Genomic DNA, 14,680 nt, shown 5'->3' on the forward strand with positions numbered 1-14,680 from the left:
GCAGTAAGCTAGAACGTCCGAATGGTAGCAAAGCCGGAAGCGGAATTAATTAATTAATTAATTAATTTAGTCAAATTTGCATTCACTAATGCTGGAGAAAGATTTTAGAAGAAAACTTTCAATAATGTTTAATTTTGGTGCTAGTAAATGGTTGTTGTACGTGGAATTATCATTATCTTTATTTTGTATTTTTTTTATTTTTATTTTTTATTAAGTGTGTGTCTGTTTGTGTGTTTGTAATCCTATTTGTTATGGCGACCAAATGACTCCACATGTATAGTAATACCAGTAAATTTGGACCCCCAAAATTTTAGGTCCCCAATGAGGAAAGAGGTTTATACATCTTACAGAATGATGTTTTCTGTGATGGTGAAATAAGCATTGCTCTCCAGACTCTTTCTAATAAGTGAGTTGAAGAGTTGTAACTGTATTGTGCTGGGTTTTTCTTGTGCATCAGCAAAAAGTATTTTTTTTCCATTTTTTTGTTAACTTAATTGCCAGAGATATATGATATTGAAGTATATTTTAGTTCACATTAATTGCTTATTCAGAAGTACATATTTACCATATTTCAAATCACATATAAAATACACTAAAGTCCCACTTAAGTGGTTCAAAAATATCACTCAAAAGATAAACTAATTGCAATTAATGCAATTTTAAATTGTAATATATTTGGAATTAATAATATGCATTTATGTGTTCAAAAACATTACATTTAATTCACACTTAAGTGTATTGTTAAATGACCTTAAAGTGTATTTTAGCCCTTTAACTGTCACCCCGTCCCATATACAGAATTTCACTATATTACAATGAAATCTAATCTAATCTTGACAAACTATATATCGTTGGAAAGGTCTCCCAAAGACTCCCAAATATATATTTACCAAGTAATAGATTAATATATGACAAGAGTGCACCCTCAGAAATCTACATTATAACAGGAGTTCTGACCTTTGTTTAAAAAAGACTTCTTCGTTGCCCTTTTCTCTACCACATTTTAGAAATCGTCAGAAATTATTTATCAACTGAAAGCTTAATTTGCACTTATGTGTGTTATTTTAAAGTATATTATTTCCACAATAAGTACACTTTATAAAAGCATACTTAAGTGCACTTCTTTTTCACAAGGGTTAGTTCACTTGAAAATAAAAAGAAAGACCTTTGCTCATCTTGGAACACAAATTAAGATATGTTTGATAAAATCTGGGAGCTTTCTGACCCTCCATAGACTACAATGCAACATTTTCAACAATTTGTTGAATAACATAATTTTTCTTATCTCTGTGCACAAAAAGTATTCTTGTAGCTCCATAAAATTAAGGATGAACCAGTGATGGCACATGGATAATTTAAAGATGTCCTTACTATATGGGTCTTGAATGATTCAGTTGTGTTGCCATCAATGGGAGGGTCAAAAAGCTCTCAAATTTCATCAAAGATATCTAAATTTGTTAACCATCAACCATCGTGTGACTGAATAATGGGCCAAAATAATGCATCTAGCAGCAGGACAAATCTCCCCCCTCACACAGGGGAATCATTCACTTGAGGAACATTATATGCGAGAGAATGAATTTGCTCAGATTGTACTCTATCCTGATGAGCCCCTGTGCACTTTCTCTCATAAAGGCCTCGATGGGCAGAGGTTCTCCTTTTCTGTCTCAGGACCTACTCATTGTCGACATCATACTCTAGATTTAATACTTACACATGGAATTGATGTTTATGGTGTTGAAATTATGCAGCCAAGTGATGATATCGCAGATAATTATTTAGTTTTGTGCAAACTTCATATAGCTAAAACTGTAAATTCTACTTAATAATAATAATAATAATAATAATAAATAATAACTTTTATGAAATACTTCTTGTTACAAGTATGGTAGAACCATCACTTCTACCACAAAAGACTGCTTTGCAAGTAATCTTCCTTCCTTGTATCTCAATTCCTTAGCATATCCAAAACCTCAGAACAACTTGATGATGTAACAGAAACTATGGACTCTCTCTTTTCTAGCATTTCAAATACAGTTGCTCCTTTACGCTCAAGGATGGTTAAGGAAAACAGTCTGACACCATGGCACAATGAGCACACTCGCAACCTAAAGAGAGCAGCCCGGAAAACGGAGTGCAGCTGGAGGAAAACAAAATTAGAGGTATTTCGTATTGCTTGGCGGAAAAGTAACCTATCCCACAGAAAAGCATTAAAAACTGCTAGATCTGATTACGTTTTCCTCTCTTTTAGAAGAAAACAAACATAACCCCAGGTATTTATTCAATACAGTGGCTAAATTAACGAAAAATAAAGCATCAACAAGTGTTGACATTTCCCAACATCACAGCAGGAATGACTTTGTGAACTACTTTACTTCTAAAATCAATACTATTACAGATAAAATTGTAACCATGCAGCCGTTAGCTACAGTATCACATCACACAGTGCACTATAGACCCCCCGAGGAACAGTTCCACTCATTCTCTACTACAAGAGAGGAAGAATTGTATAAACTTGTTAAATAATCTAAACTAACAACATGCTTCCAGAAGTCATAGATCTTCTTCTGACTATTATCAATTCCTCATTGTCACTTGGATATGTACCCAAAACCCTCAAACTGGCTATTATTAAGCCTCTCATCAAAAAACCACAACTTGACCCCAAAGAACTAGTTAATTATAGACCGATCTCAAATCTACCTTTTCTGTCCAATATACTAGAGAAGGTAGTATCTTCACAATTATATTCCTTCTTAGAGAAAAATGGTATCTGTGAGGATTTCCAGTCAGGATTTAGACCGTATCATAGTACTGTACTGAGACTGCTCTCCTTGGAGTTACAAATTACCTGCTCTTATCATCTGATCGTGGTTGTATCTCTCTATTAGTGCTATTGGACCTTAGTGCTGCATTCGACACTATTGAGCACTACATTATTTTGCATTGAATAGAAAACTTTGTTGGCATTAATGGAAGTGCATTAGCATAGTTTAAATCATACTTATATGACCGCCATCAATTTGTAGCAGTGAATAAAGAGGTATCAAACTGATCTGTAAGGGAAACAGGTCAATTTAGCTCAAAGGGAATCATTTAAGATTTTAAAGGGAATTTGAACAGAATCACTGTTTCACGGCTCATCATTGAAACGGCCAGCGATTCACTGAACGAGCCGTTTAACATCAAATATGCACATCCAAACTATAGTGAAAACACTATTAATTGGCACAGTAATAAGATCAGCAGTTTAAGACATTAACTTGTAAGCAGAAAACACAAAATACTTCTCTTTTCAATATGAATGAGGTTTTATTAGTTAAATCTAAGACATATAAACTTATCTAACACATAAGCACACGCACTCACACATTCACACAAGTTGCAGGAAGATAGAAAGTTAGGGAAGAATGAGTATGGAAATGTGGAATCCCAAGTTTACAGCAATACGTGAAATTGCATAGACGCGAACCGCCATCAATTACTTAATTAACCCTCGCATTGAGTTCCTCAATGAGGTTAAAATTATATTAGATACACCAGTACAGATCAGAGAAAGGGGGTTTCCCGAGGTTGCTGATTGGCTGGAAGTTCAGTAGTCGTTGAAGTGACGTCTTGGGAGGCCCGTGGTTGGGCATCATCTGACTTGGGGAAGTCGTGGCCTAATGGTTAGAGAGTCGGACTCCCAAATCGAAAGGTTGTGAGTTCGAGTGCCGGGCCGGCAGGAATTGTGGGTGGGGGGAGTGCCTGTACAGCTCTCTCTCCACCCTCAATACCATGACTTAGGTGCCCTTGAGCAAGGCATCGGACCCCCAACTGCTCCCCGGGCGCCGCAGCATAAATGGCTGCCCACTGCTCCGGGTGTGTGTTCACAGTGTGTGTGTGTGTGTTCACTGCTCTGTGTGTGTGCACTTCGGATGGGTTAAAAGCAGAGCACAAATTCTGAGTATGGGTCACCATACTTGGCTGAATGTCACGTCACAGAAGATGCGGAGTTGTGGGCTGGTTGCAGTTGAACGGGCACTTGAGGTCAGACTCGGAGGCACAGCGTTACAAAACTTAACTCAGAACACGAAAATCTCAAACGCAAAATAAAATAAACTAAAGTAAAAGAATAGAAGTAAAGTTTGACGAGACTAGGTGGTTTTTCTTCTCATCGTGGATAAGTAGCAGCAGGCGTGCAGGCCGACGCACGCTGGAAACACACTCAAAAAAATGCTAACAGTGATGACTAAAAGCATGACTAAAAAGCAGGCTAAAAGCTGGCATGACTGATAGCAAAAGCTAAGAAGCAAAGCTAAAAGCTAAATTTGATGGTGTCCTGAGTATTTAAATTGGCCTTTTGGCCACACCTCAAATGTTGTCTTGACCAATTAGATATTGTCTTTGCTCAGGGTATCATAAATCATATGTTATCTTATTAAGCATGTGGTCTGAATTTTCCTGCTCTTGCAGGGTATAATTTTGGACATGATTCCTATAACAAGAATATGATACATTTGACAAATAACTGATGGTCAGAAACATTTCAAGCAAGTAGATTGAAACACATACATACTAAACATGAATATGAATCCTTAATCTATCCATTAGTTATTAAAAGACCTACACAATAAGTGATTATAAACATGATAGTCAAATGTGTGGGTTAAGCGATTGACTGTTATACATTTATAAGTCCATTTGAGTTCATTAAAAGACAGTTCTTGTGCCATTCTCTGACATAAAGATGTTCTGTGGGGACCAGAGGTTAAAAGGTCCCCTTAGGAATTTCAGTCTAGTTCTGTTAGTTGGGGGGGAATTTCTAGAATTTCTAGAATTCTAGTAAAACTTTCTAGAATTTGTAAAACTGCATTTTTCCATCTGAAAAATATATCTAAATTATGGCCTATGCTTTCAATGTCAAATGCAGAAATGTCAATCCATGCATTTAGGACTTCAAGGTTAGATTATTATAATGCATTATTGGGTGGTTGTTCTGCACGCTGAATAAACAAACTCCAGTAAGTCCAAAATGCAGCAGCTAGAGTTCTTACTAGAACCAAGAAGTATGACCATATTAGCCCAGTCCTGTCAACACTGCACTGGCTCCCTATCAAACATTGTATAGATTTTAAAATATTGCTTATTACTTATAAAGCCCTGAATGGTTTAGCACCTCAGTATTTGAATGAGCTCCTTTTACAGTATAATCCTCTACGTCCGCTACTTTCTCAAAACTCAGGCAATTTGATAATACCTAGAATATCAAAGTCAACTGCAGGCGGCAGATCATTTTCCTATTTAGCACCTAAACTTTGGAATAACCTGCCTAACATTGATTTGGAGACAGACACACTCTTGCAGTTTAAATCAAGATTAAAAACCAATATCTTTAATCTAATCTCCAAATCCGTTAGAAGAATATAATCTATGCTAATATTATTCTGTATCCAGATCAGAGGGTCACTGCAGTCACCCGGATCCAGTACGTATCCAGACCAGATGGTGGATCAGCACCTAGAAAGAGAGCGAAGACTAGGACAACTAGAGCCCCAGATACAGATCCCCTGTAAAGACCTTGTCTCAGACGACCACTGGGACAAGACCACAGGAAACAGATGAATCTTCTGCACAATCTGACTTTGCTGCAGCCTGGAATTGAACTGTTAGTTTTGTCTGGTCAGAGGAGGACTGGGCCCCCATTTTGAGCCTGGTTTTCCCCCAAGGTTTTGGTTCCTTGCTGCTGTCGTCTCTGGCTTGCTTAGTTGGGGACACTTCATTTACAGCGATATCGTTGAATTGATTGCAAATTATTGAACAGATACTATTTAAACTGAACTGAGATGATGACATCACTGAATTCAATGATGAACTGCCTTTGTCATTTTGCATTATTGACACACTGTTTTCCTAATTAATGTTGGTCAGTTGGTTTGGCACAATCATTTTTGTCTAAAGTGCTATATAAATAAAGGTGACTTTATTTGACATGTGGATCACCTTCACAGGGAGGATTCAGATCCCGAAGCCAGCGCTTATGCCCTCCACACACCCTCTTAATAACAGCGACTTCTTCTGGCTGAAAACATTCATGCATTATGGTCTGTATTATATGTCAGTTCATATTTAATGATCAAGTGAAACAACAACAACAAGTGTATCTCTCTTAGATGTAGTCAGGAGATTTCAAAAGTGCTGTGCTCATGTTTCCAGTCTTGGTTGATTATCTCACTCTGTCTGTATTTCTTCCTCTTTCTATCTTTTTTAATGTATTTTTTTACTGCTGTTTTCGGGTTGTTGGTGTGAAATAAAAATAATTACACTGTGCCACAGTGGATGCAGTAACAGGAAATTTGAAAATGTGTCACATTAATCAATCATGATTGATTTATTCAGCAATTAAAAATATTGTACAAGACTTCACATTATAAAAAGTGTAACATTAAGTTGGTCATGTGATCTCAACACATATAGTAGAATAAGTCTGCTTACAAAATGCAGCACTGCCCTGCAAATGACATGCAAGGAGATCATTAGCATTAGTTTGGAGTTAAAACAGTGCCAAAGCTACAAATATATGAGAATCTCCCACAAATGAACACATTAAATTCCACAAACAAGTTTTAACAAGAATGAAAACATTTAATTATATCTGTATCTGTAACCATCTTATTTGCTTTTGTGCTCTACAAAAAAAATCACCTTTGCATTAGTAGATATTCGTGTCTTTTAGAATGAGAATTTTAACTCCAATAAATCACATTCCCAGGTATATCTCAATAAATTAGAATGTCATTCAAAAATCAATTAATGTCAGTAATTCAACTCAAATTGTGAAACTCATGTATTAAATGAATTAAATGCACACAAACTGAAGTTGTTTAAGTCTTTGATTCTTTTAATTGTGATGATTTTGGCCCACATAAAAAAAAAACACCAATTCACAATCTCAACAAATTAGAATATGGTGACATGTCAATAGCTGATCAACTCAAAACACCTACAAAGGTTTCCTGGGCTTTCAAAATGGTCTCTCAGTGTGGTTCACTAGGCTACACAATCATGAGGAAGACTGCTGATCTGACAGTTGTCCACAAGACAATCATTGACACCCTTTTTCAAGAAGGTTAGGCAACAGACATTAATTGCCAAAGAAGCTGGCTGTGCACAGAGTGCTGTATCCAAGCATGTTAAAAGAAAGTTGAGTGGAAGGAAAAAGTGTGGAAGAAAAAGGTGGAGGGCCAGGCCTGTGAAAAGAAACAGGACCTGGAGCGTGGAGCAATGGTGGGCCTGCAGCAAGGAGCAGTGGTGGGACCTGGGACACATCATCAGAGGGAATGACAGACATTGGAGCAGAGGGGGACCTGGGCCGTGAAGCAGTGACAGACAATGGAGCTGAGGGTGACCTGGGCCATGGAGCAGTGACAGACAATGGAGCAGAGCAGGACCTGGGCTGTGGAACAGTGACAGACAATAGAGCAGAGGGGAACCTTGGCCATGTAGCAGTGACAGACAATGGAGCAGAGGGGGACCTGGGCCGTGGAGCAGATCCAGAGCAGTATGGAGCCATTGTGGGGCAGGCCCAGCGGGGAGTCATGGCGGTGCAGGCCCAGCGTGTTGGCCAGACCGTGCCTGCAGAGCGGGGTGGTCAGGCGGTGCCCACAGAGCAGAAAGCCATGGTGGAGCAGAATCATGGACAGTACACTTGGTCATGATAGGACAGACAGTGAATTCTTGAGTGGCATTCCGTGGCCACGACAGGACAGACAGTGAGTTAACCCTCTGGAGTCTAAGGGTATTTTTGGGGCCTGGAGAAGTTTTGATTGTGTTTTTGAGAAAAAAAAAATATATATATATATATATTATGCGTGGTTAGTGAACAACTAAAAATGTTAAATCACTTGAATAAGGCCATAAAACACACACATAACATTTTGAGACTTTTGAGAACTGGAGCTTGTACCCTAGAATTTTTCTTTCTACATTATGTGAAAATCATCTTGTTTACTCACTCACAGAAAACAATACAGTATATTGATTTAAATTTTCTAAGACACTTTTTGTTGGTAAAAGTCAACGCGTCAACTAGGCGTCAACTATCATGAATATCATTGTGATTTACACCTGAAAAGACAAAGGCCCACATAATGAGCTGCATAATGAGCCTTTCAGTTAGCTGTGTCACTGAGAGGGAAGAGTTACAAGAAAGAATGTAAGGACAAAATAAATGTATAAAATTTTATGTTTGTCGTGTATTTAGAATATATTTAATTAGCCCACAACATAATTTAATATCCACTTACAAGTGCAGTTAAACAGTTTATTAGGAACAATCAAATTCTCGCTGTGTTGTCTTCTGTTGTGTGGGCGTATTCAAGCCGCAGCTTCAGTGAAACATTAGAATCTGAATAGCGCGTTCAGTGCGGGGGCGTGGTCGCATTAGAAGATAATGAAGGGAGACGTGAAAAATTGACATCTCGTTGTTTTCATATGGATTGCTTTATCACAGAATATTTGTTTTCGGCTGCACTTATTTAGTTTAAAAGTAGACATGTTAGGCTTTCTATAGATCTATCTCTCATGTCTCTTCGTTGAGTATTCACTGAGTTACAGTTCATTTTAATGACCTGTGTCTAAATGAAGATCACCACAGACAAAGGCTGCAGACAGCACACCTTGTTTTTTTTTTGTTTTATAAATGCACAAAGTTTTGTTGTTGTTATGTCTGTATACAAAAAAGTAGACCTTTTAAAGATTCAATCGATGTATTGCTCTTATCTGTAAGATCAAAACTTAAAGTGTAATTTAAGTTCTTTTCGGGGTTATCAGGAGAAAATGCCTCAGAACGCGTATATGCGTTTTTTGACTCCAGAGGGTTAATGAGCGGCCTCCATGGCTTTGAGAGGACAGGCAGTGAGTTCATGAGTGGCCTCCGTGGCTGTGACAGGACAGTCAGAGAGTTTGTGGATGGCCTCCTTGGCAGCGGCAGGACAGGCAAAGAGTTTGTGGAGGGCCTCCTTGGAAGTGGCAGGACAGGCAGAGAGTTCAAAGGTGGTTGCCACCACTTCGGTTTTGCAGCAGGAGGTTCTGCAGTGGACGCAGCTGCCTCTGGGGCCAGTGGAGTGAATTCACGGTCATGAGCGGCCTCAGGAGCAGACTCGTGGACAGAATACATCTCAGGAGCGCAGTGTGCAGCCCACACGCTCAAAATGGTGACTGCCATTACTGAAAGCACTGAGGTCATGGGAAAAGTCTCTGTGACAGCCATCACATGGCAAGACTTAGGCTTGGCCGGGGACTCTGGCGTGGTGGCCATCTTGGCAGGCGAATCTAGCGTGGCGGCCATCTTGGCCAGGGACTCTGGCGTGCAGATGGCATGACAGGCATGACGTATTCAGACTCAGAAATTGGAGCCATGTCGTGAAGAAGCTCTGGAATGGCGGCCATGTCATGACGAGACTCTGGAATGGCGGCCATGTCATGAAGAGACTCTGGAATGGCAGCCATGTCGTGACGAGGCTCTGGATGATAAGCTGAGATGTGACGAGACTCTGGAAGTTCAGCTGAGACGTGACGAGACTCTGGGAGTTCAGCTAAGACGTAATGAGACTCTGGATGTTCAGCTGAGACGTGACGAGACTCCAGAGGTTCCGCCACTTTGTGAAGAGACTCTTGTGTGTCAGCCATCTTACAACTGAGTTCTTCAATGGTGGCCATGTTGAGTAACCGGCATGATGTGAGCAGGCTCTGGCTTGGAAAACGTGAAGATGTGAAGAGGACTTGGTGTAGCAGGCATGACGGGAGCAAACCCTGGCATGTTGGGAGCAGGTCCTGGAGTAGCGGGCATGATGTAAACAGGCTTTGTTGTAACAGACATGACGTGAGCAGGCTGTGGCTTGGCAGGTGCTGCAGGACTGTGGATAACATCATCCACAGTTCCCACAGTGAATGTTGATTCACTCAGCAGGAAGGCATAGTCTATATATTTGGCAAGCGACCAGTGATTTTTCCCCCCAGGAAGCTGAGAGCAAATGGACTCATTAAGTCCCATCTGAAAGATGTCCTTGAGGGCCACATCATTAAAATCCACTTGGTTATAGAGTCCACAAAAGTCCTGAACATAATCCTCAATAGCCTGATTACCTTGACGAAGGTGGAGGAGACGAACAAATCCTGGGTTCATTGTCTCGGGTCGTGTATTCTGTAATGAGTAGTCCAATGAGGAGAGCGTAGATGAACCCAAGTGCAGTTTATTTATAAGGTGCAATCCAAAATCCAAACAATAAACAAAGACTTGACTTGACTTAACGAGGTATGAGCAGACTTGACTTGAACAGACGTGACTTGAACAGACGTGACCAACAGCAGGTACATACGTTAATACACGAAAAGCCATAATGGCAAAATCATGACTACTTATAACGAACTATACAGGTCACATGACAAGAACAAACCAATGGGAAACAAGTCACATGACTAAGACAAGCAATCAGAACATGAGAAATTAAACAAGAGTAACCAATAGCATGAAGGCAAGAGGGCAAGGGAAGCATGACACTAACAGCATGAAAAAAACTACAAAATAAAAGACATGAAAACAATGAACAAGAAACAAAACCCAAAACATGAAACAAAACTCACATTACAAGTGCTCATGATTATTCAATGAAGTCAATGCCTTTTGCAAAATCTATTTGCGGCGGTCAGTTTTGATATTGTGGCGGCCAGCCACAAATAATTCAGTGTGTGGGAAACATTGTCAGAGGCATCTTACTTGGGCTAAGGAGAAGATTAACTGGAGAGTTGCCCAGTGGTCAAAAGTCATCTTCTCAGATTAGAGCAAGTTTTGTATTTCATTTTGAAACCGAGGTCCTAGAGTCTGGAGGAAGGGTGGAGAAGCTCATAGCCCAAGTTGCTTGAAGTCAAGTGTTAAGTTTCCACAGTCGGTGAAGATTTGGGGTGCAATGTCATCTGCTGGTGTTGTTAAAGATGCTGATTTCATTTTCCTGCAGGATTTGGCACCTGCCCACACTGTCAAAAGCACCAAAAGTTCTGAACCTCAAAGAGAATCTATGGGGTATTGTCAAGAGGAAAATGAGAAACAAGAGACCTAAAAATGCAAATGTAAATATATATGTGTGTGTGTGTGTGTGTGTGTGTGTGTGTGTGTGTGTGTGTGTGTGCATATATATATATATATATATATATATATATATATACGTCTCTGTGTTGAGACGTGCTGCGTTTGGTCTCGTACTCTATCGCATATGTTGTCAGTGTTGTGCGCTTGCGTAGACCTTTGTTGTGATAAACAGTAAAGTGCGTTCAAGCGCCAGCCAAGAGAGTGCAAAGAAATACCCTTTGTGAGAAGCAGTTAAATCAGCGGGAGTTAAAAGCAGAGCGTAAGTGTATTTTTCTTGTGTCATTAGTGTTTAGAGCAGTTGTCGTTGCTAGGAAACACTTGTTTGTTTACTGTGTTGAGACGTGCTGTGTTTGGTCTCGTACTCTATCGCATGCATTATCGCATACGTCTATCGCATACTCTATCGCATACTCTATCGCATACCTTTGTTGTGATAAACAGTAAAGTGCGTTAAGCTGAATTCAATTTCATCATTGGCATCATTAGGTTCTGTCATTCAGAAACATGGCTTTTCATACCACTTGCATCATCCATCCTGATGATCCGACGATAACTATTCACATCTCAGCTTTTCTAACAGACATTTCTTCCTGGATGATGGACCATCACCTTCAACTCAACCTTGCCAAGACAGAAGTGCTTGTGATTACAGCAAACCCATCGTTTCATCACAATTTCACCATCAAGTTAGGCACATCAACCATAACTCCTTCAAAAACAGCTAGAAGCCTTGGAGTTATGATTGATGATCAGCTGACTTTCTCAGACCACATTGCTAAGACTGTCCGATCCTGCAGATTTGCTTTATTCAACATCAAGAAGATCAAGCCCTTTCAATTCTATCAAACCTTTACAATTAATTCAGAATGCGGCAGCAAGATTAATTTTTAATGAGCCAAAAAGAATACACGTCACACCTCTGTTTATCAACTTGCACTGGTTTCGAATAGCTGCTCGCATTAAAATTCAAGGCATTGATGTTTGCCTACAAAACTACCACTGACTCTGCACCCATTTACCTAAATTTATTACTTCAGACTTATGTGCCCTCTAGAAGCTTGCATTCTGCAAGTGAACGTAGCTTGATTGTGCCATCCCAAAGAAGCACAAAGTCACTTTTACGGACTTTTAAATTAAATGTTCCCTCCTGGTGGAATGACCTCCCCAACTCAATCCAAGCAGCTGAGTCCTTAGTCATCTTCAAGAATCGGCTTAAAACACATCTCTTCCATCTTTATTTGACCCTCTAACTTTAACACTCACTATTCTAATTATATTCTTTAAAAAAAATCTAACTACCTTTCTAATCTTTTTGTATTCTATTTTCTTTTCATTTATTATGCGGTCGTATGTGTGTGTGTGTGTGTGTGTGTGTGTATGTGTAAAGAACTCTAACACTAGCTTGTTCTATTGTTTTTTTATTCTATCTGTTTTCTTGTCATTTGTTATATTATTACATATGCTCCCTTAAAATGTTTAAAGTTGTGTGTTCTTTAAGAAAAAGTTACTATTGAAGCGTAACAGGTCATATGACCAGGTTGAGTGGAATGCGGGACAGCTGCATTAAGTGTTGAAGTAACATGGATGCAGAGAAACGCTAATGATATGCAGAGCCTGAAAAAGAGTACCTTTTATCTGCATGGTCTAAGAGGTTGCACACGTTAATTCATCATTAATCTGTTGTATTTTGTTTATTATAATGTTTTATATCAGTTTATGTAAACAATGGTATGTGTAAATAGTGATGTAATTGGATTCGGATTTGTCGCATGTGTTCATTTGTGTATCAGCTGACATTTACATGAGAGACTTGAAAAGGACTCCACTACATGCATATTTTTAACATTATATGCTTTATTTCTTGTAGTTTTCACGATGTCTGCTGAAAAAACAGAGACAGAGAGACAAATACGGTAAACAGCAAAAAGACATCAGCATGAAGCGTGACTCATTTCAATAGACCAGTACAGCTACATTTTTTTTTTTTTTTGTTATTGGTCTTTTGAAGAATTCTGATTTGTTGAGATAGTGAATTGGTGGGTTTTTGTGAAATGTGAACCAAAAATCGCCACAATTAAAATAACTAAAGACCTAAACTACTTCAGTCTGTGTGCATTGAATATATTTAATTCACGAGTTTCACAATTTGAGTTGAATTACTGAATCAAATAAACTTTTCCACTTTTATTGCGATGCACATGTATAACGGATCTTCAGATCAAGTCTGCAAAACTTTAAAAACATTATCTGATTTACAGTCAGTTTTTAAAGATCTAAGGTTTCTCAAAGGCAAAACTGTGTTTTGCTTCAGGAGAGCAATCACACATTTGTGTTGTGTTTTACTTTATTTCCTTCATTGTTAATTTATACATATATTATCATGTATCATTTAATGATTTTATTTTCCATTAAGTCATATAATCATTTATAATAATCAAAAATCATTATAACCATCTATTTACTATACAATAGTTGTTTAGTCTTTAGATTGTGTTTTTCAAGGGGTATTTGTGTTCATGAGTGAGACATAAGACTGTCTCGATTTCAAAGTTAAATGTATATATATATATATATATATATATATATATATATATGTATATATACATATTTCTTCGTCTCCTGCTTCTGATCTTCTCTAGGTTTACTCAGTCAACTTCTTGGCTGACAGTAGATTGTTAATATAGTTTTTTGGTACCAGATAAGACTTGCTGTGAACGGGCTTTGGTTATTAGACAACTTTGCTGACTAGCTGTTCTGTTATCAGATGAAACTGTGTTTTCTGACAGGATCTGTCATACGGGGCTGGATCCAATATTTGCCACAATTGATTTTGAAACTACGTAGAAAACTAAAATAAAAAAATACAAATAAATAAAATAAAATAAATGTGTATACGATTACTATATGCATATGTTTGAGTCACCAAAGTAGATTAAATCACAATAATTTCTTCTGAGATTCAATTTACTATGATCACATAATACACTGACAGAGAGAGAACATACATTGTAAGGAATTTAAAACATTAAATGTGGAACATTTATATTGTTACATTTTTATATTTAAATTTTAGATTTCCATCTCTAAAATGACTAAACTGGTCACTTCAGGGTTTTGTGATGTTTGAATTCTGATCTGCCTGCAGACCAGCACACACAGTAGAGGATCTGAAATCAATCTGACACTCACCAAGAATGAAGGAATAAGCCAAAGAAGATGAAGCTGTGGTACTAATATACTACAGAATAAAAATATTTTGAATAAAATAAAGGGCAGACAAAACAACAGCATAGTGAATACGAAAACAATCAAAATATGATGATCTGGTTTCCTGGATGTGTGAGAGTGACGATCAGCAGAACATGAAGCTCCACAAGATATTATCCATGCGATCACTGATGCAATGAACATAAGTAGACCAATAAAGATACGAGGCAGAGTATCTAAAATAATATTACCAATAAAGATACAGAAAATCACAAAAGTATAGAAAATTGTGAAACATGGTGAAGAGAAAACAGAAGCTGAATACAGTGGGTATTTAACTGAGAGAAT

The 14,680-nt window shown here is 38.3% G+C and overlaps 2 long non-coding RNA genes across 3 annotated transcripts in view; one reads left to right on the forward strand and one right to left on the reverse strand.

Annotated features, from left to right (window-relative positions):
* LOC132098388 (uncharacterized) overlaps positions 1 to 14,680 on the forward strand; it is a 53,540-nt gene that overhangs the window by 14,582 nt on the left and 24,278 nt on the right. Inside the window, exon 1 of one of the 2 annotated variants that reach the window (XR_009422906.1) lies at positions 2,094 to 2,162. The exons of the other annotated variant lie outside the window; for it this stretch is intronic. This is a non-coding gene — a long non-coding RNA (uncharacterized LOC132098388). Of the gene's footprint in view, positions 1 to 2,093; positions 2,163 to 14,680 lie in introns of those variants that run through there. 2 annotated transcript variants of the gene reach the window in all.
* LOC132098399 (uncharacterized) overlaps positions 1 to 14,680 on the reverse strand; it is a 200,344-nt gene that overhangs the window by 10,505 nt on the left and 175,159 nt on the right. The window lies entirely within an intron of this gene.

The sequence above is a fragment of the Carassius carassius genome, chromosome 2 (genome assembly GCF_963082965.1).
Source record: "Carassius carassius chromosome 2, fCarCar2.1, whole genome shotgun sequence".
Lineage (NCBI taxonomy): Eukaryota > Metazoa > Chordata > Actinopteri > Cypriniformes > Cyprinidae > Carassius > Carassius carassius.